The sequence below is a fragment of the Ctenocephalides felis genome, unplaced genomic scaffold (genome assembly GCF_003426905.1).
Source record: "Ctenocephalides felis isolate EL2017-DRISC unplaced genomic scaffold, ASM342690v1 CF-g0.4_SCAFFOLD_01886, whole genome shotgun sequence".
Classification (NCBI taxonomy): Eukaryota; Metazoa; Arthropoda; class Insecta; order Siphonaptera; family Pulicidae; genus Ctenocephalides; species Ctenocephalides felis.
In genome coordinates this window covers 106,615,709-106,643,544 of record NW_020538040.1, presented here as the reverse complement: position 1 = coordinate 106,643,544, position 27,836 = coordinate 106,615,709, and the positions used below count along the sequence as shown (strand labels likewise).

Genomic DNA, 27,836 nt, shown 5'->3' with positions numbered 1-27,836 from the left:
TTTTAAAATTGCCGCGTCATATCACTGAGCAACTTCGCACTGCATCAACTCCTATTGAATTAAATTTACAATGTATAATTGCAAATTTAAAACTCGCGCGATGTGACATCACCGCTCGCTCACATGTTGCACAAATTAGTTAATAATTTTTGTGGTGGCAACACTCCCCCACCACCTCTGAACACCCTCAGTTATCAATCGTCTTTAGTATGAGACGGACCTCCCCAGTGATAAGAACAATGGAAGAAAGTGCTTTGGATTATCAAGGTAGGATTTTTAATTACTATAAATCAATCTATACATGAATATATTTGAACTATATTCGATAATTAGATGTTATCAATTAGTTTAATCATATATTCAACCTAGATTTTGATTTGAATTAATATAATTATTAAGTTATTTATCCTAAAAGTGAATTTCATTTTCATGCTGAACCCAAGTGACGTTTCCGACGCGTGCATCAAAAGAAATCGTGATGCATCCTTGATTTATAACGACTTATAACTAATTTTAATAATGATTTCAGTGATTTATTTAAAGTTTCATCGTATTTTAGAAATATTTGTGATAAAAAAGTGTATTTTTAGCATCTAGTACCATGTGCACGTGGCGACTAAATATAAGGCATCCACGCATATGAATGCTTTATTACGGCTCCTAATTACCTATTTAATAAAGATTAATTATTATTTTCCAACAATTTTGATGATTTTGTGTAAAATTTTGCATTTTTCTGATGACGCCGCCTTCAAAAGGCTTTGCGTGCAGTAGACGCTCAGCGTGAAGGTGCCGATACACTGTAGAGAAATATCTAGGTAGAGTGTAGACTCTCTTGCTAGTGCGCTCTACCGTTGTCTGTACACTGTAAAGTGTTTTTTTCTTCCGAGAGCTCTTTCGTACTCTAGGAGAGAAGTAGGTGAAAGGTGCTAGAGCAACTCTACCTAGACACTCTAAAAAGCTATGTACACTTGTGGCTATATATATTAATATATATTAATCTAGGTAGAGTGTAACTTTGACAAGTAGACTATAGAAGTGAACTTCGTATTTGAGGTTAGTTCTTGTGAGACAATTGACAATTTTATTAGTGCATATTAGTTAGTGTATAGTTATTATAATAAAGCTATGTACACTTGTGGAAAAATATATTAATAAATATTAATCTTGGTAGAGTGTAAATTTGACAAGTAGACTATAGAACTGATATATATAGAAGTGAACTTCGTATTTCAGGTTAGTTCTTGTGAGACAATTGACAATTTTATTAGTGCATATTAGTTAGTGTATAGTTATTATAATAAAGCTGTGTACACTTGTGGAAAAATATATTAATAAATATTAATCTTGGTAGAGTGTAAATTTGACAAGTAGACTATAGAAGTGAACTTCGTATTTCAGGTTAGTTCTTGTGAGACAATTGACAATTTTATTAGTGTATATTAGTTAGTGTATAGTTATTATAATGAGTTCCCGGCGAAAACAAGGTTTAGCAGCATTGGTGGTATATAGTTTAGTTAAAAAAAGAAATAAGACAGTAAAAAAAAAAATGTGGGTTAGGGAATGGATTGCCAAAAGAGAAGAAGAGGGAGTTTATGCAAAGTTGTTGAAAGAACTTGAGTATCAAGACGTAAGTTCTTATGAAAATTTTATAAGAATGACCCATCAGGATTTTCAGCATTTGCTGGAACGAATTGCTCCAAGAATTACAAAACAAGATACTCACCTAAGAAAATCAATATCACCATCTGAGCGGTTAACACTGACACTGAGATTTCTTGCTACTGGTAAGTGGTATAAAACAATTATTTAAAATAATACAAAAACATTTTTTTTACTATTTATTTATAAAAATTGTACCAATATTAATTGTAAATAAATTCTATTATAGGTGACAGTTATCAGTCATTAAGTTATTTGTTTCGGATTCCACCAACAACTATTTCTCGCATTGTTCCGGAGGTGTGTGATGCTCTGTACTTGGAATTGAAAAATGATTATTTGAAGGTATGAGAAAATGTTACATTTTGTCATAATATTGCGTTAAAGTAGTCTCGTTTTGCGTTGGAGAAATTATCTGGCATATTACTGGAGTGCTCGATGAACCGGAGTACTCACTCAAATTACTCAGAGACAGCATAGACTGTGAACTGGGGGAGGATACTCCTCGCATGTTGACTTCCTCATGTGCGTCTAAAATAGCTCTCTGAATCTTAAGTTTTAATTTATTTCGGATATCTTCATAGGGTAATACTCTCAACTCTGCAGTAACAAACTCTCCAAATACATCCAAGTGATCTTTCGGAGCTCGTAAACAAGCTAAAGCTTCATTCAGCAACTCATCATCCTTTTTAACTGAATCGGGTGCCCGTTTTTTATTTTTATGAGGTTTTGTAACAGGAGTCTGCCAAGACCCAGAATTATCTTTCATTTCCTCATCATGATGGTCCTAAAAAAAGTTAAAATAATAAATGAAAATTAAATGTTTTGTTCTTTTTTTTACAGATTTCTTGTACATCAGAGGAGTGGGAAAATGAAGCAAAGCGATTTGATGCTACTTGGAACTTTCCAAATTGCATAGGAGCTATTGATGGAAAACATGTGGTAATGAAGGCACCAGAAGACTCAGGAAGTCTATATTATAATTACAAGGGGACACATAGCATTGTATTAATGGCTCTAGTGAATGCTGATTACAAATTTTTGTACATAGAAGTAGGTTGTAATGGGAGAGTGTCAGACGGGGGTGTATATGCAAATTGTTCACTATCTAAGTGTTTGGAAAACAAGTCATTGAATATACCCGAAGCAAAGCCATTACGTGGCCAGTCAGTTCCGGTGCCATATGTCATTGTTGCCGATGACGCTTTTCCGTTAAAAACCTACATTATGAAACCATTCCCTTTTAGAGACCAACCTGTTGAAAATCGCGTTTTTAATTATAGACTTTCTCGAGCACGTCGAGTGGTAGAAAATGCATTAGGTTTGCTTTCGATGCGTTTTTGTTTTCTTAGAAAGCCAGTTGAACTATGTCCTCAGAAAGTAATGAAGCTAGTTCAAGCTGCTTGTGTGCTACATAATTATCTAATTGAAAAAAAGTCGACCAGATATGTTTCTGAAGGTACTGTTGACATGGAAGAAAATGGCAGGCTTATTGAAGGTTGTTGGCGAGATGACCCACTTCCACAAAATTCCTTTTATTCATTACAACATACAGGCGCAAGAAATCCAACATGCACAGCCAAGCAAGTACGCGAAAATTTTAGAACGTATTTTATGTCCAGAGCAGGTGAACTACCGTGGCAATATAAATATGTTTGATTTTTTTATTTATTAATTTATATATTGTTTTGTCATTAGATTTTTGTTATATGAATGTCAAATGTATCCTACAATAAAAATTTTAAATCACAATATGAATTTACTTTATTTACTTACCAGCACATCTGTAATAATATCAGGGGCACTGCCAACACTGACAATTGAATCCTTTGTTGAATTTATCTGGATATTCATAAACTTGACAGCCTCAAAAAACTCCCACTTCGGTTTATACCTTTCATCTGCGCCCTGACCACTTTTGAACTTTTTCATTTTTCTCAGATGCTCATTTAACTGGCATCTCAAATTATGAATTTTGTCTTTTACTGTTTTAACACCCAAATTTAAAGACGTTGCTATCGTTTCCAAGGACTGTTGTTTCAGGTTTCGATTCCTATACTCCTTCAACCTGATATTCCACAATTCTGGACGAGCCTCTACCAATTCAATTAATTGAAACACTTTATTTCTCTCCCAAACAAACTTTTCGCACTGTTCTTCATCATATAATGCTTCCATTTTCCAAAATCAAAAAAAAAACAACTTTTCTTTTTCAAATAAACACACGGATAAATAACCTAACCATACATAACCTAGCAAAGCAAAACAAAGAAAACTCTACGTATAATACAAAAAAATATCCAACAAGTTGAATAATGCTAGAGTTAACCGCTAGAGCGTGGAAGTTGTGCAGAGACGCCTGTGTACACTGCATATCATTTGTCTAGCGAGCTTGTCTACGGAGAGCGTAGACTGACTCCCGATAGAGTGCTCTAGTAGCTGTGTACACTATGGGACTCAACATAGAGCGCTCTATTAGAGCTCTAGTTAGAGCGACTCTAGCCAAAAACTCTACAGTGTATCGGCACCTTGACTCGGCGTTTTTGAAATCGTTCTTATCTGGTGTTGAGTTGCAATAGCTTTTGGGTGCTGCTATCAAAAAGTTTGTTCATTTATTTAGTTTATATTATTTATATAACATTATTTTTCCAAAATTGTGTAACTTGCGTACCGTGTTGCTTGCGCTTAAGACAATCATGAAGCATCCTTGATTTATAACAACGTATAACTAATTATGGTCATGATTTTAATTAATTCGTTAATGCTTTATCGTATTTTGGATAGATTTTCAACACAAAAGTGTATTTTTCAAGTCGGATTTCATACCGAGGTCTGATAATTCATCCACGCATATGAATTCTTTATTACGGCTTCTAATTACCTATTTAACAAAGATTAATTATTATTTTCCAACAATTTTGTGTAAAATTTTGCATTTTTCTGATGACGCCGCCTTGAAAAGGCTTTGCGTGCAGTAGACGCTCAGCGTGACTCGGCGTTTTTGAAATCGTTCTCATCTGGAATAGTGTTGAGTTGCAATAGCTTTTGAGTGCTGCTATCAAAAAGTTTGTTCATTTATTTAGTTTATATTATTTATATAATATTATTTTTACAAAATTGTGTAACTTGCTTGCCGTGTTGCTTGCGCTTAAGACAATCATGAAGCATCCTTGATTTATAACAACGTATATCTAATTATGATCATGATGTTAATTAATTCGTTAATGATTTATCGTATTTTAGATAGATTTTTAACAGAAAAGTGTATTTTTCAAGTCGGATTCCATACCGAGGTCTGTTAATGCATCCACTCATATGAATGCTTTATTTCGGCTTCTATTCAGTTATTTTGCAAAGATTGATTATTATTTTCCAAAAATTTCGACGATTTTGTGTAAAATATAGCATTTTGATCATAACGACGCCGAGTCGAACATGACCATATTTGGGCATTGCAATGCGTTCGCTGAAAATGACTCATCACTTTTAAGATATTTGATTTAATTGAATTGTTTGAAATGATTTTTTTTATTAACGTCCGGAAGGAGAGGTTCATGTTTTCAACCAGAAAATATGATTTTCAATTTTTTTAAGCCATTTAATGTAATTCGATTTATCATTAACTATATGTGAGATTTCTCCTTCATTTTTCAAGTCGGATTCCATACCGAGGTCTGATAATGCATCCACTTATATGAATGCTTTATTTCGGCTTCTATTCAGTTATTTTGCAAAGATAGATTATTATTTTCCGAAAATTTCGACGATTTTGTGTAAAATGTAGCATTTTTATCATAACGACGCCGAGTCGAACATGACCATATTTGGGCATTGCAATGCGTTCGCTGAAAATGACTCATCCCTTTTAAGACATTTGATTTAATTGAATTGTTTGAAATGATTTTTCTTATTAACGTCCCGAAGGAGAGGTTCATGTTTTCAACCAGAAAATATGATTTTCAATTTTTTTTTAGCCATTCAATGTAATTCGATAGGATCTCGAGCTTATCAGTAAACTATATGTGAGATTTCTCCTTCAGATAAGCTGTATGAATGAGCGAGTAATCGACCCAACTCTTACAGCAGTTCTTACGCTGCACGCAATTTGTTAGTTTCATCTAAGTATTTTATTGTTAATATTAAAAATTAATCATTTTGTCATTGCTTTATATTGGACAGGTCCAGACTTGCATAAACTTATCTAAACTCGAGAAGCAGTACTAAGAACAGTGAAGCGTTTCTTCAGCATGAGAAATATATTTTATCTATTTCGTATCTTGGATCAAAAGTGCGGTGCTACCACAAAGCCTGTAAGTGTTCATCAATAAGAAATCTATATATTAATTTGTGAATGATTTATAAGTATTTCCATTTCCATAATTTAAGTGTTTCTTTAACAGGTTTATGATCCACTGATTGTGTGAGAATGATGGAAGTTTCTTATCAAAAGTGCGGAGATACCAAAAAATCTGTAAGAGTTAATTAATATGAAATCAGTATATTAGTGAATGATATAACTAGAGAGTTAATTTTTGTGTTTCTTTTTCAGATTCATGATCCAGTGGTGGTGGAAGTGTTTTTTTTAGTTTAGCTAATTTAAAGTTTTTAAGTTTTAAAGTTTTAAAGTTTAAGTTTCAAAAATGTAGTGTGTAAAGTGTTAGTGGGTGTAAGACTGATTAAAATGCCAAAATCAATAGGCCCTTAGTGCAAAGGTACGTAGAGTTAATTTTTAATTATTACATATGTTTATAATTTTTATAATAGCTTCAATGTATTTCTTATTTCTTACATTTTTATTCGTTGTCATTTTATTTCACCGCTTTCACATCATTACGAATTTTTCATAATATTTGTTCATGTACATACATTACAGACAAGTCGTGTTACTATCTTTTAAATTTTTATTATTTCGTCTTCTAATCGAAGCACTTTTATTTTAATATTGATGTTTTTGTGTAACTGTTTCGGTCTCTTATTTCAAAAATCTGCTTCCAACTTTTGTTCTAATATTCCTTCATTTTAAAATATCTACATTTTATAGTCTATCATTATCATTTGCCATTCAATGGCATTGTTCAATACGTCCTATTATTATACGTCTAAGAACCCGTCTTTAGTAATAAAGTGTTATCTTTTGCTACAATTCACATTATTATTTGTTGTAACACAAGTTATGTACATATATCGCACTTCTGTAGAAAGTTTTATTCATAGTCTTTTATTTTGAGTAATATTTCTTGTAAACTATTTTTATCTCGCATTTTCAAAAAAATCTCTTTTCAATTTTCAGACTCAATTTCGTTTGATTTTTTTTTATATTTTGCCTTTAATCACATGTATTATAATTTTACTTTGTCATACTTCTTTTAGTCTTACTTTTTTCCTTCGATGGTATTGTGCAGTAGGTATTTTTATGATAAAATATATATCCGATATACTTCATGTGACTAACTTTTTCCCGTCTCCCGTCGACCGTTCTCTGGCCGGTTGAGAATTACAATGTTTACAATGTTTTATTTAATTTAGCACATTAAAACATTTTGGCACATAGTTGTTTCAGTACATAGCTGTAATTATAATAGGCCTGTATATATTTGTTTAAAATCTAATTTTCTATAGTTTTATAAATTATTTTAAAATTTTTAATTTTTATAATGCAATCAGTAAAATTATAACTTTTATTCATCATTATTTTTATATCTCGTTATAATGAGTTTATTTAATATAGGTGTATGTTCCTGGTTTTTGGATATGCTAGCTGGTATATATTAAGTTGCTGATTGCTGGTAATCCTGTATTGGTGATTATTAGTTGCTGGTTGCTGAGAATGCTGGTACGAGCAAGAATAAAGCATAGTGGCAGATCGATAAAGGTTAGTGTTATTTTCATTGTTCATTTTTTTTTTGATTTTGCTATTTTAATCAGAGATTTTGTTGAGTTACACAAAGGTGACACTAGGGTTCCGCAGTTGTTCTATTGATATTTTATTTTTGTTCGAGGCGCACGTTGTTGAGGTGCTTTCACTGATTTGGTTATTAGGATTCTGTTGAAAAATAGTAATATTTTAGTGTGTTATGAAAATATATCTATCGATATTTTTGAGTTTTTTTTTAGCTTTTCTATACCAATAAAATTCTTAAATCTTCATTTGTTAATGCTGCGTAGCAGATATTATTTTCCATAAGTGGTCCTATTCAGCTTCTTTTGTTTCACATGTTGAAGATCTATAAATCATAAGAGTATAAGCTATGTTTTTAACATGTCAAGTTGGTATTTTAGTAAAAAAATATGCAGTTCGCACTTAAATCAGTTCAAATATGATTATTTTGATAACGACTTGGAGTTTGATAACGACTTGGAGTTATTTTAATCTGAGATTTTGTTGAGCTACACAAAGGTGACATAAGGGTTCCGCAGTTGTTCTATTGATATTTTATTTTTGTTCGAGGCGTATTGAGATTTTGTTGAGGTGTTTTCACTGATTTGGTTATTAGGATTCTGTTGAAAAATAGTAATATTTTAGTGTGTTACAAAATATATCTATCGATTTTTTTTTGAGTTTTTTTTTTAACTTTTCCTTACCAATAAAATTCTTAAATCTTCATTTGTTAATGCTGCGTAGCAGATATTATTTTCCATAAGTGGTCCTATTCAGCATCTTTTGTTTTACATTTTGAAGATTTTTTTGATTTGTTACTTTTTCTTCATATTTACTATTCATTCCCAATGCTACATTACAAAACTGTTTTGGTGGTATTTTGGCACTTCTTTTGAAAATATATCAAATCCACAATAAACTCCTGAAGTTACTAAACTACATTTTACAAATTTTATTTCACAAATCAAGTCTCAATTTCACAAATTTAATCTTCTTCTTTTCTTTTTTAACAATAATGCTCAACGGTGACGCGTTCTTTGCGTACCGTAGGGGGCTAACTCTTGCGCTGCTTGCCGCCCGGAGTTATTCCTTTTTGTTAAGCCGCTCTGGCGCATGCGACGCGCGGGCTTCTTTCATGTACTACTAAAAATTAATTTTATTTTTATTAGGTTGTATCAAAAGTATCGATTGAGTATAAGCAATGTTTTTAACATGTCAAGTTGGTATTTTAGTAAAAAAAAAATTATACAGTTCGCACTTAAATCAGTTCAAATATGATTATTTTGATAACGACTTGGACTTGTCATAAGGACGCTTTTTTGTTAGTTTAGAACATGGTAATATACTTTGAAAAATATTTTTATAAATAGTTGAGTGTAATGTTGCGCAAAATATGCATTTTGTCTAGTATGTTTTATTGCCAACCGTATTTCTTCAACTTTGTTGAATAAATCTTATTTTCAAATTATTATTTTACAAAACTAGTATTATTACAAAACTAGATGTTAATTCGATTGGGTTGTTGCAGTAGGATGTCAAATTGGCTTCTTGGTAAAAATCAACTATTTTCATTGTGACAATGATAATGACTTAAGATTTGATGTTCTTTTTCAATAGTGGTCCTATTCAGTTTCCTTTTCCCAAACGATGTTCTATCTTCCTTATGTACTAGCTGCCTTATAATTAATTTTATTTTAATTATCTCGTGTCGAAAGTTTCGATGGAGTATAATCAACGTTTTTAATTCGTTAACCCTCCGTCGGTCGGATATTTTTTCACCTTCGAACGGTCGGAAAGGTCTGGCTGGACCACCATTCATTTTACATGCATTTATATGGGATAAATGAGTTTTTGGTGTCTTATATGTTAACGATTATTAGTAGTAATTATTTATAGTTTTGATTTTTTCTGTTTCTTACCGTCTTTTGCATGTGTTGAGCTTGCTTATAATAAAAAAATATATATATTATATTATATAAAAAAATCAAAGAATATAAAAAAATCGTTGCTTTTTTTATTATTTTTATTTGTCTGTTTTATATCAATAAAAAAACAATATTTATTCTATTTCGGCTCCTTCGAAATAAATGTGAAATTCAAATAAAAACGAAATGAGGTGCGTCGCCTTTGAAATAAGCTATAAAATTCAAGTTGAAAATATAATTTCACTACAGGTTTGCCAAAAAAAATTTCAAATGCAGTACTACTGGTAGAAAAATTGTTGATAATGTGCGCATTACTCATCCGATTTACATTGTTTGTGATTACCAATAAGTTTGATAGGTTTTCCAGGAACTCTCGTCATGAAAATACTAACATTCATGTTACAACACATAGCAAAGAATATATACAACGCAGTTTGAATAGAAAATACCATGGAAAAAGACAAAATACTGGTTTACATATATTAAAAAGCGTATATTTCATACAAAATGTATAGGTGGTCTAGACAGACCTTTCCGACCGTTCGAAGTATAAAAAAGTTAGTATCCTTATAATTATCCTTCTGTACATTTTTTCGTCCTGATTTTTCATTGATCGATAGCTAATGAAATTTTAGGAAAAGTCAAGAAATTTCAAGTCGATTGTATTACTAGAAGTATTTTATTTTTTTAATTGAAGTCGAAAAAAGTCTGGCAGGCCACGCCGACCGACGGAGGGTTAAATTGTCTTTTTGGTAATATACTTTGGATGATATTTGTATAAGTAGTTCAATACAATGTTATGCAAAATATGCATTTTTCTCTGGTATGTTTTATTCTGATCAGTATGCCTATAACTTTGACCTAAATTTTACTTATTTTCAAATGATTATTTTTAAAATAAAATTAGATGTTCATTTCATTGCGTTTCTGCAGTCTGGTATCAAATTGCTCTTGGTAAATATCAATTAATTCCACTGTGATAATAATAATGACTAAAAATTTGACATTCTTCTCCAAAAGTGGTCCTATTTAGTTTCCTTTTAGCAGATCAGGTTCTGACTTCTCTCATGTACTAGCTGCCTTATCATTAATTTTATTTTAATTAACTCATATCAAAAGTATCGATTGAGTATTTAATGTCTATTTAATTTTTTAACTTGTCAAATTGGCTTTATGGTGAAAAGTTTTATGCATTACGCACTTAAATCAGTTCGATTATGATTAGTTTGATAACAACTTGGAGTTGTCGTAAGGACGCTTTTTTGTTAGTTCTGAATATGGCAATATACTTTGGAGGACATTTGTATTAATATGTTAGTACAATGTTGTGAATATTATGCATTATGTCTTGTATGTTTTATTGCCATCAGTATTTCTTTGACTTAAATCTCACTTATTTTCAAATTATTATTTTTAAAACTAGATGTTAATTCAATTTGCTGTAGTAGGGTGTCAAATTGGCTGGTAAATATTAATTAATTCCATTGTGATAATGATAATGACTTAAAATTTGACGTTCTTTTCCTATAGTGGTCGTATTCAGTTTCTTTTTCGCAGACAACGTTCCGTCTTTTCTTATCTACTAGCTGCTTTGAAACTATTTTTTATTTTAATCAGCACGTATATCGATTGAGTATAATCATTGTTTTTAACTCGTTAAATTGTCTTTTTGGTAATATACTTTGGAGGATATTTGTATAAGTAGTTTAATACAATGTTATGCATAATATGCATTTTTCTCTAGTATGTTTTATTCTGATGAGTATATCTATAACGTTGACCTAAATCTCATTTTCAAATTATTATTTTTAAAATAAAATTAAATGTTAATTTGATTGCGTTTCTACAGTAAGGTATCAAATCGCTTCTTGGTGAAAATCAATTCCATTGTGTTAATGATAATGACTTAAAATTTGACATTGTTTTCCAAAAGTGGTCTTATTTAGTTCCCTATTTAGTATGTTCTAAGCTAATCAGTCACTTCGACTTGAATCTCGTATATTTTCAAATTAGACTGCTTTATGCATCTCATGAAGAAAATCATTTTAATAATAGACTGTAAGACGTCAAATTGGCTTCTTGATAAAATTTTTAAGCATTACGCAATTCAATCAATTCCATGTTGATTATTCTAATAATAACTTAATTTTTGTCATATGAACTTTTTTCGTCAATTTTAGTGATAAAATATACTTTGTAGGAGGTATTTCAGTTCAATATTATGCGTAAAATAGGTTTTCAGCTAGTATGTATCATCATGATTTGTATTTTTTTTATATTTACACTTTATATTTTTCTTTTATCTACTTGAAGTAAATTTAATTTTTTATTACAATGTAGTAAATTTATTCTTCTAAATAGTAAGATTTAAATTAATCTGCTAGTAATTTAGTTCAAAGTTATTCCATTTTTTTGCTTAGATATCAACATTTGTCTTCAATTACATAGTTGCATCAGGGTATAGTTCAATATGTTATTTTAAAATTTTTAGAGTGCATGGAGTTTCGTATTTATGAAATTATTACAAAAGAGCGTTCCACTAATTGTCAAAGGTATTATACATGATTATAGATTACAGTAAAATAATCAATATGAAATTGATTGAATTGCTCAATTTGGATATGTATGATCCTACAAAATTTTGCAATTATTTTTTTATATTCTTAATTTAATGTAATATTTGCTGCACGAATTTGTACATAAATTGTTAGTATTCTATTGCATTTTTGCATATTTCTAGATTTTTTGTTATAATAAGAAAACTATCGGCGTTTGTTCATAATCATGGATGCTCTTGTTTATGAGATCATTTTACTACTTCTTCTTACCATTTATACGTTTTACTCTTTTTTTAAACTAAAGATTCATGACACTACTAAGGTCTTCTTACAAGATTTATTTTGTAATTTGCATTTCTTTATGGTATTGGAAGTATTTCATTACCATGTCTTGGAGGAATTTAGCATTTTATAAATAGTTGTTTTTCAATTTGGCACTTCTTTCTATGTTTTTTTTGTATTCTAAGTAAAATTCAAAATATCATTTACTTATATTTATTAAAATTATAGTTTAATATATCTTTTTTGAAGTAAATATTTGCACATTCACGTTTTATTTAAATTATATTAGTGTATGATTATATCAATACGAAAATCTTTTGAACGCTTTCTAGAATGTCTTGCGCATCACTTTCATATGGTTTAGTTTTATATACTCCCATAATAATACAAAACTCGAGACACAATAAAAAATATCTTTAATAGTTTATTGTGTCTTGAGTTTTGTATTATTCTGAGAATAGTCTAGTAATAACCCTATTGATATCGGTTTCTATAAAAATTTGTTAAAAACTTGTTTATCATTTTATAATTATTCAATTTGTAATTTATAAGTACCTATAGTAATATAGCAATAATTTTACCAGTACAAAACTTAAATGCTAAATAAACACTTCATGATTTTTTATTATCTATTCACAACACTTATTGCTGTCCAGCATTATGTTTAAATATAATTGTCAAACAAAATATTAAGTTTAAGAATATATTCCAAGAATATTATAACCTTTGGAGACATTTCTACAAGATAGTCCATATCTTTGCAAACGACCATTAGGCTGTCATCTACCACGGTTCGCCGTTCCTCTTGGTAGAACTCAGGGGTAGCAAATATCCTCTTTTAGAAAATACTTCTAAAAATATAGTAAATTTATATATTTATTAGCGGGATGTGTATCAATTTAGTTATGACTAAATTACGTGAATGTGAAATTACGAACAATAAGTAGTAGCTCCTTATGAACTGAAACTATATGGAAGTGATGCCCATAGATAGTTGTTCAATTTTACCTTATATAAGAGTATATAGCTGAATAAATATACATGCATATTTTACATTTTTAAAACTCTTCTATTCTGCCGATTAGTCAATGAAAGCAATAAGGAAAAATGGTTAATATATGAGAAGTAAGGTATGTCATTATGATAGGATATTATTAGATACTCCAGAAGATTTATAACATGAAACATATGATATGACCGATATTGTTTCGCGAATCTTCATTCCCTTTTAGATCCAAATAACTATGCAATTTGAGCATTATTTATGAATTACTAAATTGCATTTGAATTGATAATTGATTAAATTATTTTAATTACAATGTTTTATACGAATAATATTATACGATTTATATGGATTTATTTGAATAGTGGTAGAAAAAACACAGTTTCAAATTACATTTATTATTTGATACATTTGATATTTAAATATTCATTGCGTGAAAAACTTTATAAACAATATCAGTCACACAATTTATATGTATACGATTTTTAATATTTTATATATTGGTGAAAGTAACTTTGAAGTGGCATTTTATAACATGTTGTATACATGTACAATATGAATAGTTATAGTTAAAATAATTCATTCAAAATATATGAAGTAAGTTTCCATCCCTGAATGTAAAACGATCCAGTTCCACTTGTCGTATCCTCTTAGTCGATTTGAACAGGTTTCCAGATATCTTGACTGCAACTTCTACCAGGCACTTAGATTTCAACTAGTTACTCTAAGAAAAAACACGTTTTAAAAATATAATTTTCATATAGAATTAGAGATTTTATGCCATCTTTGGTAATTTAGCAATACTTGTATCATATAATACTTTACTTCCTATGGCAATTTAATGTCACAAAAATAAACTTTTTTTTTTTGAAAATATCCAAGTTCTGTACTAGGTTGCAATGGGGACAATTCTAATTATCGTAGCAAATTTCAAACCCACTAAAGTAGTAATTTTGCAAAATTGATGACCTCGCGTTATTTGATATCACTGCATCCATTGCATGCAAGAATTACAGGCCGAAGCCGGTAAAGTAACGATAATGGGGTATCGCCAGCTATAGCATATTATCTGACAACTGCAAACCATGTTCTGTACGAAATATGGCTGAATAAGGTATTTTAGACCACACCACTATTGTCGTGAATCGTTATATATATATATATATATATATATATATATATATATAAGCAATATCTGAGACTTCGCAGCTATGACCTCTAAAAAAAACTGGGGCGGTTATCATTCCTCTGAACAAGAAAATAAATGTATCTATTATTTTTATTTATTTATTAATTTATTTTAATTGGCCTTGCATTCTTAGAGCATTTAGCAACCAACAACATTTCATTTTTATATTCTGTACAACCTCCATTTATATTCCACACTATTTTTTATATATTCTATATCATCTTCATATATAAATCCTATTCTATTCATTTTTTTGCTCTTTACAACTGATATCTTAACTTTTATATCTTTTTTTTCTCTTCAAAATCTGATCTTCTCAAATTTTCATCTAGCTTTTCTTTTTTTTCTTTGAATTTTCTATTCAAATTCAACTCAACAATTCAAATTTTATTTTAACTTCAAATTGACTATATTTTTTAAATTCTATGTCAATGACAGGATTCGGTTCTGAGATTCCTGTCGTGTGAGTCGGACACACTACTGATGAATATTCTAAATATCTTTAAATTTTAAAATGATTATATATAAATTGTATGTAATATTCTCTTAGTTTAAATATATTTTTTTTTTTGTTACAGGTAGGTCAACTCAAGATATTGTTGCTGAGATGGGCGTGAGGGTAAGTCCAGTTGCATGTTTTCTTTATTATAATAAAATCATTATAAAATGTTATTTCAAAGTTTGTATTTTTTCAATACTAAAGTTTGAAATGCATATTATAATGAAGCCAAAACTTATTTCATTTTATGTCGTTTTTTGAAACATTTTGTTTCGAGTATTTGAATTGGTGTTTTTTAAAGTTTATTTTTTTCAATAAGTTTTCAGTGCATAGTGTGTATTATAGTGAGTGAAGTGTTGAATAACATATCAAGAAGTGTCCCTCAGTCCAAAGCTACGCCCGGATATAGTCGAAATTTTCAATCATGATCACTTTTTTATAACACATTTTATTCAGTTTAACTTCAATTAAATTTCAGTTTTCATTATTTAGTTCTTTATTCGCCGTAAGTTTATCTGGTATTTTAAATTTTTAATTAAATTTTAAGTTCATGTTTATCTATCATATTCAGACACCTGCTTCAAACCTTTTTTCTAAAGTTACTTGATTTTGAATTAGCTATATTTAATCGGCAATTTTTTTTCACATATTTTTATCATTGTTTTTATATCTTGTTATAATCAGTTTATTTAGGATAGATCTTGCTGTTGTATATTGCTGGTAATCCTGTATTGCTGGTTAAAAAGGTTAGTATCATTTTATCAAACTTAATTCGAAATTTTTAGTATGCATTTTTGTTTTAAAATAGATTTATTTTATAAATTTGATTTTACTATTTTTATATAGTAGTTGTAGTAGACCTTGTATACATTTGTTAAAATTTAATTACCTACATTTTTTATAAATAATTTAGCATTTTAGAGTTCATTCATATTTGTCAATTTGATCAATATAATTTTTTTTCATATTCTTTTCATATCTTATAATAATGATTTTATTTAATATAGGTTCTGGTTTTTGACTGTTATCTAGTATCAGGTTGTAGATTGTTTGTAATCCTGTATTGCTGGGTATAAAAAGGTAAGTATTAATTTATCAATCTTTTTCATTCGAAAATTTCAGTAAGCATTATTATTTTAAAATAATTTCTTGGAAAAAATTTTATTTTGTTATATTTCATTCTGAGATTATATTAGTCTCTAGTCGGTTGAGAGTTCAAATTTTAGCTGAATGTAGCACATTTTTGATTAAGTACTACATAGCTTTATTGTAATAGATATTTGTCAAAATCTAATTACCTACATTTTTTATAATTTAGCATTTTAAAGTTTTTTCACTGTTTTCACTTTGATCAAAATAACTATAATTTTATTTCATATTATTTTTATATCTTATTATTTTGTTTGTTTAATATAGGTCTTATCATTTGGATATGCTGGGCTGTAGACTGCAGGTAATCCTGCACTACTGATAGCTACATACTGGTTAAAAAGGTTAGTGTTATTTTATCAATCTTTTTCATTCTAAAATTTTAGAATGCTTTACATTTTTAAATAATTTTTTTGGAACAAATTTAATTTTGCTACTTAAATCTGAGATTCTGTTAAGCTTTATGGTTCCGCTATTGTTCTGTTGATATTGCATTTATATTGAAGGCGTATTGAGTTTTTTGAGGTTTATTCATTGATTTCTTTATCAGTGTAGTGAACATTCTTTTTAAAAAGTGGTCCTATTCAAGTTCTTTTTTAATCTATAATATGGAATACTATTTTTTGAAACACTTATTATTGTTAACAACTCGTTTTTCTTGATTTTAGTTATTTTACTTTTAGTCGTCAATCACCTTTATTATATCATTGTTTCGTCATAGTCTTTGAATCCTATTGTGATGACATTGTGCAGAAGAAATACTTGTACCAAATATGGGCTCAATTTAGTTTCTTTTTCTTTTTTCAATAAAAATGCACTTACCACCGCTATTCACTCGTTTGTACAATTCCAAAGTGTTCAGTCGACTGTCTTCATATCGGTTGACATTTCCAATTTTTACCAGTAGCACATGACATCAAGACAATGTCAATAAAATACCATTATTAGTATCTAAAATAGTTTCAGTCGATATGTAAAATATCATTTAATCCTCGAATCAACCTCTGATTCCAATATAACGTCTAATTTTGCGGAAGCCAGCAAATTGCATAGTGTTGTAATTGGAAGCTATTAAATGCACTACTATTGACTGAACAATGTCGTTGTATGCTTATATACTTTCCGACTTCCACGTTTCCGTGTTAAGCTCTCTCGGTCTCACAGCACGCGTAAGAGTCCGAAAATGCAGTTGTACGAATATCACACTAATGCAGTTGCGTATTAGTGTGTAGGCCAGCGACTTTGGTAAGAATCTAATGTGAATCCAAAATTGATTAAAATTGATGTGATGTTTATAAGTATTAAACTATGCTTTCTTCATATATATTTACATTTTTACTATTTTATACACATTTTCAACATATTCATTGTTATTGAATATGTTCATAAAATTTGACAAAAATAATACAATTTAAATTTTTGATAACAGAGAACTATCCAAGAAGATTGAAAAGAAAAGCGCCACTGGATTTAAGCCATCAACTCTCCTGATAAAAAATGGAAATAACTTAATCATTATTTATAAGAAATTATTCCATAAGTAAATTGTTAAAATTATATAATTATCAATAAAATATTGTGAAATTTATATCGAATGAAACAACAACTACTGAGTGGTTTTTTCCAACATGCCCTTGCAGTATACAATGTCTCTTTTCGGCCGACTATTCTAAATTCATCAAATTTATTGAATGTCCTTTACTGGACAGTTGTAAATCAAAGAGATAATAAAAAAAAATAAAAAAAAAATTAAATTTTTATTTATCTATTTCAATTTCTAAAAATTTTATAAATTGTTACCTTGCAATAGATATTATTATTATTAATATTATTATTAATTAAGTTTTTTATCGATTTTTTAAAAATGATTTTTAAATATAATAAATAAATTCGTATTAAATTTAAAAAAAATCTTAGTTAATTTTTTTGATTTCTCTTAAATAATTTGAGTGTTCTACGTAATAAAATAAATAAATAAATATAAAAATTCAATTAGTTAACATTTTGGTTCCTTCTTAAATGTACGGAGTATTCCATTGCTGCAAATTAAATTAATTTTTTATTTATCTATTTCAATAATATATCTGTAAGGTCTCTTAAATATATTTTTAAATTTTTATACATAGGCTAGATGAGGTTTTAAGGTCCGGGAGGAAAATGTTACACCACCATTATTTCAAAACCAAGTAAAGAGTTAAATACTTTAACGTACTATTTTATAGTAGAAATCAAAAGATATGTAACCAAACATTACCTTAATCAGGAATTTATCAGCCATGTACCAATATTCGTTACAAAAGTTATTATATTCGTTGGTATTTTCTTGGCTTTGAGATTATCATACATAAATATAATTCTTAAGTATTCGTTGTTTTATAAGATGAATTGTTATTTTTAAGATAGTTATACAGTTTTTTTATATAGTCTTTATAAAAGCTTACATTTGGATGATGTAAAACGGATCAACTAAATCTTTACACTGGCAACTGTGTAAACAATAAGAAAATATTAAATATAAAACTAAATTAAGTTTATTGAAGCAATTTTACAAGAGATAAGTTAAATTAATAATTATCCCAATACTCTGCTGGTAAATATTTCTAACAAGAAACCTCATCCAGGTTGAATGCAGAATGCAGTATGATCTTTGTAAAAAATGTGCCCTTGAAATTTGTATTTCATAATGATTAAATATTGAAAATATTTATTAAAAAAGTAAATTAAGTTAAAAAAAACAATTTTGCAAGAGATAAATTAAATTAATAGTCATTCTAACTGCTGGTAAAAATTTCTTGCGAAGTACCTGATCCAGGTTGAATGCAATATGGTCTTTGTAAAAAATGAGCCCTTGAAATTTGTATTTCGTTATGATTGGATAATGTAGATATTATTACTATATTATAAATTAAAAATTGTACCTGTTTCCACCTGGTTTGTCCTATTTTACCCTGCCTATGGTATAGAAATAAATAAAATAAATAAAAGGACTAATTAACAAATTTTTGAAAAACAGCAAAATACAACACATATCTACAATGATGAATTGGGAGATTAATGAACGTAATCCTATGTTAATTTCATATGATTTATTTTATCATTGATTTACTATATGAATCTTACTGGTCGTTGATGTGGCGTCTATTTTGTCTGATATTGTGATGTTATTCCGTCTTTTCTTTCTATTTCTTCTAAGGTATTTTTCTACCGCTTTTTTGGGATAATGCCAAAGTCGAAGACCGACGTATATTATTCCATCTTTATTTCTTGACTCTTCCTTCATTCGCTTACTGAACCTGCGTCAGGTAAGGTCAGGTTTTGTAAGGTAAGGTAAGGCGCGATTTTGTTATTTTCAGAATAGAATTGCAAAGGCATATTTAATTTAATAAATTAAGATAATAAAACCGTATAAATTAAAATTGTAGATTTCATAATAGTTTTGAGATTTTTTTTTTCTCCATCATATAGTAATTTTTACACCTGTCCTGGAATGGACAACAAGTAAAACTGTAGTAAAATGACTTTAAAAATGAAAAATCTTCTGACCAGTTAGCAGAAATGATGAAAATAAAATATTTAATGTAATATATTTTTTTTATCTTGCCTAGTACTATTTGTGGAGTATTTTTCTGACAAGTGAGTTTGGATGAACTTCGAGGCTGCTTTTGTAATTGTCTAAATGTATTCGTATTTTTTCGTATTTTATCATTTATTGTTATGCCGGAGTCTTCGTGCATTAATTGAAAAAAATTGAATATTCTAGAGAATTTTCTAAAGCTATTTTTATGTCCTATATACTATCCATTTTTTTAGTTCGTGAGATAATATTTCAAAGCAATTTCTGTATAGTTTTAAATATAATTTCTTTCAAAGTATTTACTGCAAAATCCAATACATTTTTCCCTGTACCAGCAATATTCACATAAGATAAACAATGTCTGATAAGAAAACGGTCTCGCACAGATATCACGTCCTAAAAATTATTGTGTGAATCGAAATCCAATTACTCTGCGTCGCGAATCACTAATAAATCACACGATCTTGGATCTCTGATCTCGGATCTATAGTCAGAGGTCTCGACAAAAGGAAGTGCCCAATGGATTAATCAGGGGATGTAAACATAATACAATTCTAATTAGGGTATCCATCGAAATCAATTATATTGTAAAAATCGTTGATAAATAATCGTATCCAAACATACATATTTACATATTTCACACACAAACACATATGCATCCATATTTTCTAAGGTGTGCTAAAATGTTCAGCATGCTCTAAAAGTAAAGATATCCAAAAAATTTAATTTCTACTTATTTGCAATTAATGTAACTTACCTACTGGAAGTTTTGATTTTGATAAAACAGCGTCATCTACATAAACTTTAGGGGGCGTCCATTAATCACGTGATCGATTTTTCAGGTATTTTGGAACATCTCCTCCTCCCCCCTTGGTGATATGTCTTGATATTTAAAATTACCACCCTTACCCCAATGTGTATTTTTAGTAACGTAAAATTTTTCGAACAAGTTTTTCGAGTTTACGAAAAAATCGTAAAATTGTGACCCTTGTTAGACCCCTCCATCTCCAACGTGATTTATTCGTAATTTTGGGTCAAATCACTCCCCTTCTTCTAAAAGCCTTACGTGAATAATGGACGCCCTCTACAGTTAGTATTGAGTTGAATATTATCTTATAAAGTATATCAATATTATTTCAAGAAGGAAAATTTACTTTTTGAATTAAGTTAGATAATAATAAATATCTCAAATAAAAATTTTGGATTAAGATTTTATAATAAAACCTTCTCATATACCTCTAATATTTTAAAGCGTTTGGTTTGACTATCAACTCTATCACTATCAAAGTTTCATCAAAATCCCAAAAGAGTAAACCTGAGGTTCCACTTGTGAGATCTAAAACGGAATGTTCACATCAAGTTGGTACAGATTGCTGTTAATTAAGCATTTATTAGATATGCTTTTCTAGGATATTTCTTTATAAATAACTACTAATTTTTTATGAAAGGTTGACGACACCTGAATCGCATAATGCTCGCGTATATGCAGTAAACCTGTCTCAATTCTCTCGCGCTTTATCTCGGACACAATAAATTTAGTCGGACGCAACACGGTCGCCCTTTACTTGCGAACAAATCGAAATTAATATTGTTCTGCTGAATTGAGATGTTAAACTTAAATATAGTGATGTATAAAGGTAAATGGATTTATGTAATGGGCTTTGAGAGGTCCTGATTTAAAAAGTTAAGGTAAAAATGGGTGCGGTTGTGCCAGGTGAGAGTGACAGTTGTCATTACAGCTAAACTATACTGATTTTGGGATGGGGTTCAAAGAGGAAAAGAAAAAGTATTTTTGTTCGAACAAGTTTCCATTATTGCATTGAGTCAGCGCCCTACATTAACATGATCTGTAGACTGGCATGCTTGAAGAGCCGAAAGTGCTCGGTTGTGCACTTGCACGTGCAGTGCAATTGCTTTTTTAGAACCAAAAGTCATCAGGTGTGGACGGTTGTGACACTCGCCTTTTTCTTGTATGAATTGATTTTATGACTAATCCTTCCTATTTAAGGACAGTATTTCTGCATTTCCTCGTAGACAAATGTTAGCATTACCATTAAAATGTAAGAGTATGGGTACGGTTGTGCTAGATTACTACAGTGATAGTTTTCATTACAGCTAAACTATACTGATTTTGAGATGGGGTTCAAAGGTTGAAAGACAAATTATGTTTGTTCAAACAAGTTTCCATTATTGCATTGAGTCCGCGTCCTACATTAACATGATCTGCAGACCGAATTGCTTTTTTAGAGCCAAAAGTCATCGGGTGTGGACGGTTGTGACGCTCGCCCTTATCTTGTATGGTTTGATTTTAGGACTAATCCTTCCTATTTAAGGACAGTATTTGAGTATTTCCTCGTAGACAAATTCTTGCATTACTACTTTTTTTCTAGCTGTCTTGTAAATTAATTAAATTTTTGCTGATCAAAATGTGGCATACCCTGTCTCTCCTACTGTTTTTGACAAGGTTCATCAAAAGTTGTAAAAATGGTGAAATGCTAAAAAGAAAGGTAATTGTGAAACAAAATGATTTTGCAATTTAGTGTTGACGATCTATGTAACTAGCTCAAAATCCATAAAATCAAATAATTTTCTCTAACACACCCAAAAACAACTCAATTTACCGATCACTGCCCACTGACTCCATCATTCATAAATTGATCTAATAGAACTATCTTTATACAACAATCTGGTTAACATTGTTTTCTTATTTGACATACATTATCTTATATCGATCTTTATAATCTAAATTTCTAGTACATCTTAATTTCCAAAGTCCTATTGGATTACACATGTTATTTCCATGTCCCCACGACAAGAATCCTACATGTAACTTTACACCGAGGCGTCTTGAATGAATTTACAACCGGAGTCAGTCTTACTTCACGTAGTATATACGCATTTCTTATCTCATTCATGTTGATTCTCATTTGATTCATATAAGAGTCTCATGGTTACTGAAGTAGGGGGGTATAGGATACATATTCATAAAATGATTCAAGGAGAAAATTTATTACTGCTTGTATTAGTGAATGATTTTGATTGTTGTATAAAACTATATATGAGAAGTTTGTTTTGCCAGAATATCTGGTTTGATAATTTTATGATATCTCGACTTAACAATATTTTTACTATATTTTTTAACAAGTTATGTATAAATTTTAAATAGTAATAAAAAAATTGGAGCATGACCATAAGCATTATTTCAGCCCTCAAAATAATCTAAAACAAATATATATATATATATATATATATATATATATATATATATATATATATATATATATATATATATATATATGATCTAGAACAGGGCTTCTTAAAATTTTGTTATTCGCGACATCATTTATGATTGCGAATTTTTTGACGATTGCAAGTTTCTTGACAAACCCACACAAATATAAAAAATAAGAAATTAATATTTTTGGATGTTTTATTTATTTGGTAATTAAATAATATACACATGCACAATTAGTTGTAAGACATACAAAAATCGTGATATTACAAAATAATATAGATACATTTGACCTTACAATCTCTAGCAACTCCACTTGGGGTCGCGATCCATAGTTTAAGAAGCCCTGATCTATAATAATATCAGTTTTGTATTAACCACGAATAAGTTAAAAGTATTATTTTTACAAAATTGCGACTGTCTGCTAAAAACAAGTTTTTTTTTACAACTTTTTATGATATTCACATTTTTTTAAAAAAATAGTTAAAATCGGAATTTAAGGATGAGCGCAGTTTATCAAGTGAAGATTTAAAAGAGAGGTCTTTAAAAAGACTCTGTAAAAATTTCAAGCACATCGGATCTGTAGAAGCTAAGAAATCGTGGGTATCATATCGAAAATCAGATTTTTCGAAGGAAACATAGGAGGATTATCGTGATCAAACAGCTCTATCTCCAAAAATAACTTAAATTTTGAAAAATCCTCTTGTACTCATGTTCTTGAATAGGTAAACTTTGAAAATATCCAAAAAACTAAATCGATTTTCAAAAATTGTAGACCATAATAACTTCTTCATGGTTTGATACAAAAATTGGATAAAGTATTATGGGTATGTGTTCAAAAATTTTACCTTTCGACGATATATTTTAAAAAACACTCAAATTTTTGAGATTCAAATCCGATGCCCCGATCTCTCAAAAACTCGATTTATATTTTCTGCATTCTTTGCTTTGTATCTCCAAAACGGCTGCCTTGCCAAAAACCAATCAGCACATCTACCTATCAATAGGAATTGAATTTTTTTTGAACCATTCAAATCGGTTGATCCGTGCGCCCAAAAACGTGACCGAAAAATTGTATCCATACATACATACATATACACACACATATCAATTTTCTCTGAGGTATGCCAAAATGTTCAGGAACCTTCAAAACGTCGAGAAATGCAAAAATTTTCAATTTCGATTTTTGGACGATTACAATAACTTACTTTACGGAAGGTTAAAAATAGAATAGATGGGAAAAATATAAGATTCTGTATCTTTTGGTCCTAAAATATTTCCAAAATCTGATCATCAATTATTACAAAAATATAGAAACACACGCATCCTTTTACCTGTGTGCCTACATTATTATTCATATAATTAAAACTTCAAGCGCCCAACAATTGACATACACATGACGTAAATAATTTCTGAGCGCAAAGTTCCCACGTTTATTTGCTTTCATAAGAAAACACTCCAAGCGCCAGAGTGATTTTTATTATAACCTATAACAATAATTTAATTATAGGCAAACTATAATTATCACAAATGTAAAAATCCTTTCGAAGTTGAAAGTGACAGGATAAAATCTATTAGAACAACCGCGATTTAATATTTACTCTTTGTTGAAAGAGATGATATAAAGAAGGACAATGAGGTAGTATAATGAAATTCAAATTATATAATTAAAAGATAGTTTGATCAGTATTAATTTAAAACAAAATTAGACTTGTCAACATTAAGCAAGAAAATATCATTATCATCAACTCATTAAATACAAAAACAAATGTACTAAAAATTAAGTTCCTGTGACATTCCTTTGTGATTGGTGATAACTATTCTTTATGATTGATGATAAATGTAATGGACAATTTATGACTCAAAATAAGCTATTGATTTGTTGTATTTGATTAGTATTAGAATATTAACTTTGATTTGTATTAGAAGTTTATTTAATGGTAAGATTCAAAATATTTTTTATTCATTACTTATCATGATACCTGACTTATTTTAGTCACATTATTTCATATTCCCATCAGTCAAATTTCACATGCATGATTTTGTAAAGTGGATTGGAACAATCCCTGATTTCTATTCCGATGAAAAAATTCTTTAACAAAAATCTATCAAAAAAATCGTTCCGTATCAAAATTAGACAACCCCCGTAAAAAATAAATGATCTACCAGCGGATACATTAATAGGACGAGGTAGCGGGCCGGTAGCCAGGACTCATGTATTTGAATAAAAAAATTATATTAAGAAAAGAAACAGATTTTTATATAAAAGTATTTGTAGAACGATTTAGAAGTTAATGAAAGTGGGTGGGTTCTGTATTTTTGATACATGCACTGAAGAATAAAGGCGTTCCATAATTTTAAGTAATTGTGGAAATAGCTATAAATCATTCTGAATATTAATCTATTTCACAGGAAAAAGGATGAGTACGATGTGAAATAGATAGTCATGCAAAATAAAAAAATATGTAGCAATGTATGAAATATGTCTCCAAGTGGAAATAGCCATTTTCTGGTTGATTCATCCAATTAAAAATCATCAGTATTAAAGAAATTCTAAAAATAAAATATATCGAATAGATTTAGACCAACCATCCAGTGTCTTCTAAAAAGAGATTTATTGTGTGTATTGAACCTCTTTTAAATAGAAGTTGTTTCTGATGACTTGATCATTTTTTAGATAATTTATTTATTATAATTTATTTTTAATTGATTTGGACACTTGTATTCTCGATAATTCAATAACTATTTGTAGTTAGCTGTATTTGTCATAATTTATTTACTTTTTCTTTTGTTGTCTTGTACAGACTATTTGCTTGGTACTTATTTTTTTAACCGAAAATTTAATATTTTGTGGTCATTTGAACTAAGGTTTTACATATTGATTAATTACGTTTTGTTTTTACTATTTTTGTACGAAGTTCATTAGAAATTTTATTAATAGGTTTTTAATGCTATCAGCTTTCTGCTAATGATATAAAGAATTGATGAACTTTTGATATCTAGAGACGTGTTTTTATAGTACGTACAAAAAATACTAATATGAGAATTGAAAATGGTCTAAAAGATTCAGTTGATCAATTAAAATTTCTTCTGAGTTTTGTATAATTGTTGACGTAAATAGCATGGCATATAAATATCGAAGGAATAATATGTATGAGTAGATTATATGTTGTGAGAGACATATTGAGATGAATATTGTCGAAAGTGTAATTAGAGACATTAAACGAGAAATTTTTTCTTATAATTGGTTCTTTAATCGATATCCGACGTTATTTAGAAAAAAATACCACTAAGAGTGATGTTATCCCCTCGGAAAGTGGCAAAGAAGTCTAAATTATTCTCACGTTTGAACTTGAAAGTAAGATAAACCTAATTCCAAAATTTCATACAATTTGGAGCACAGTACAAAAATTCAGACACAAAACGCTCAATTGACTTAAGTAAATATTAGAGATGAGACGAACGAAGTTAATATAATTATGAAATGGAATTTTACATTCGAGTGTTATTGCTAAAGATAACTTAATAGATAAAATTTGAAGTGAAAAAATCTTCAAAATTTATAAATACCTGTATGCAAAACCTATTCGTAAACCTGGCTGAGGAGTATTTTATGATTATTAGCCCAGCCTTATTAATATACTTATTCTACCTAGACTAATTAATCGCTTCTGCATATAACATTTAAAATTTTTCTTTTTCGTGTTTTAGTATTTTTATAAACCTTTTCTTTAGTGAAATGCCTTTAGCAACCTTGTGTATTTCAACACACTTACTTCATTTACACATTCATTAAGGATAAAGGATGGAGGATGGAGGATTTTATACATTGTGCCCGTGGCTTTCAAAAAAATTGTCGTAAAATCTTCTAAAACATTGGCTTCTAATCAATATTCAGAATTGCAACTGAAAAATCTCATAAAAACATTCCTTGCATTATCTTAGTGGATGAATGGTAATGTGGCGCGGTGCTTAAGTAGGCGCGATGAATCAATAATTGGCAGTAATTTTGCCATGGTATAATTTGGTTATAGCCGAAATGCCAATTGAAATAATATACCAAGAGCAGTTAAAGATGATGGCTTAAGGCTGCTTTATTTTATTTGCGCGTGTACCAAGAAGATGTCCCAATGTCGACCAGGATCGCAAATGAAAGGCTTGAAATTGCTCAGTGGATTTGTTGCTTAACCATCTAACGCAAAGTATTTTTTTCTATTTAATAGTTATTAATCAAGTACAGGCCACATTTCTACAAGTTTTACAAAGTCTTAATATAATTGTGTACATGTTAATTGATAAGAAAACAGGATCGGACCCATTCCGCAAAAAGAGTGTCTTCCACATGACGTCGTCGAAGACAAAATAGAAGGACTGGAAAGAAGAGAATGCAGATGGTTGACGACTTTCGCAAGAAGGGAAATATAGAGAACTGAAAGCCAAAGCACAGGACCAGGAAGCATGGAAGCAGAAGTTTGGAAAAAATATTATAAAAACGAATATGAAGTGATTAATGGTCATTATTTGGTTAATGTGCTGGAAATCACAAGTCACAATAGAAAATAAACTCCTAATATACAAGACAATTATTAAACCATATGGTCCTACAGTCTACAACTATGGGGTGCGGCCAGTTAATCGAACATAACTATTCTACAAAGGTTCTAAAATAAAATTCTGAAAGAAATCGTGAACGCTCCAAAATACGTTCCCAATTGGTTGATACATCAAGATCTCAGAATTCGAACTATAGAAGAAGAAATTAGTCTTACTTACTGCGCCAGATACAAAGCTCGTCTAAGTCGTCATCCAAATGAATTAGCGTTAGATCTGCTCAAGCCTTTATCATCAAAGCGTCTCAAAAAAAAGAATCTGCAATGATTTACTA

General features: G+C 29.4%; 2 protein-coding genes and 2 long non-coding RNA genes across 4 annotated transcripts in view; 2 read left to right on the top strand and 2 right to left on the bottom strand.

Moving 5' to 3' along the window:
* The window catches only part of LOC113378652, a 208,821-nt gene that overhangs the window by 106,374 nt on the left and 74,611 nt on the right, over nt 1-27,836 (bottom strand). The window lies entirely within an intron of this gene.
* LOC113378653 (glutamyl aminopeptidase-like) overlaps nt 1-27,836 on the bottom strand; it is a 140,441-nt gene that overhangs the window by 56,189 nt on the left and 56,416 nt on the right. The gene's annotated exons all lie outside the window — the stretch shown is intronic.
* Nucleotides 198-15,498, top strand: LOC113378655. Its single transcript, XR_003367205.1, has 6 exons — nt 198-267; nt 5,842-5,972; nt 6,049-6,133; nt 6,212-6,374; nt 7,391-7,534; nt 15,076-15,498. It is a non-coding gene; the product is annotated as an uncharacterized LOC113378655 (long non-coding RNA).
* LOC113378658 lies at nt 16,027-17,620 on the top strand. Its single transcript, XR_003367207.1, has 3 exons — nt 16,027-16,076; nt 16,413-16,489; nt 17,575-17,620. It is a non-coding gene; the product is annotated as an uncharacterized LOC113378658 (long non-coding RNA).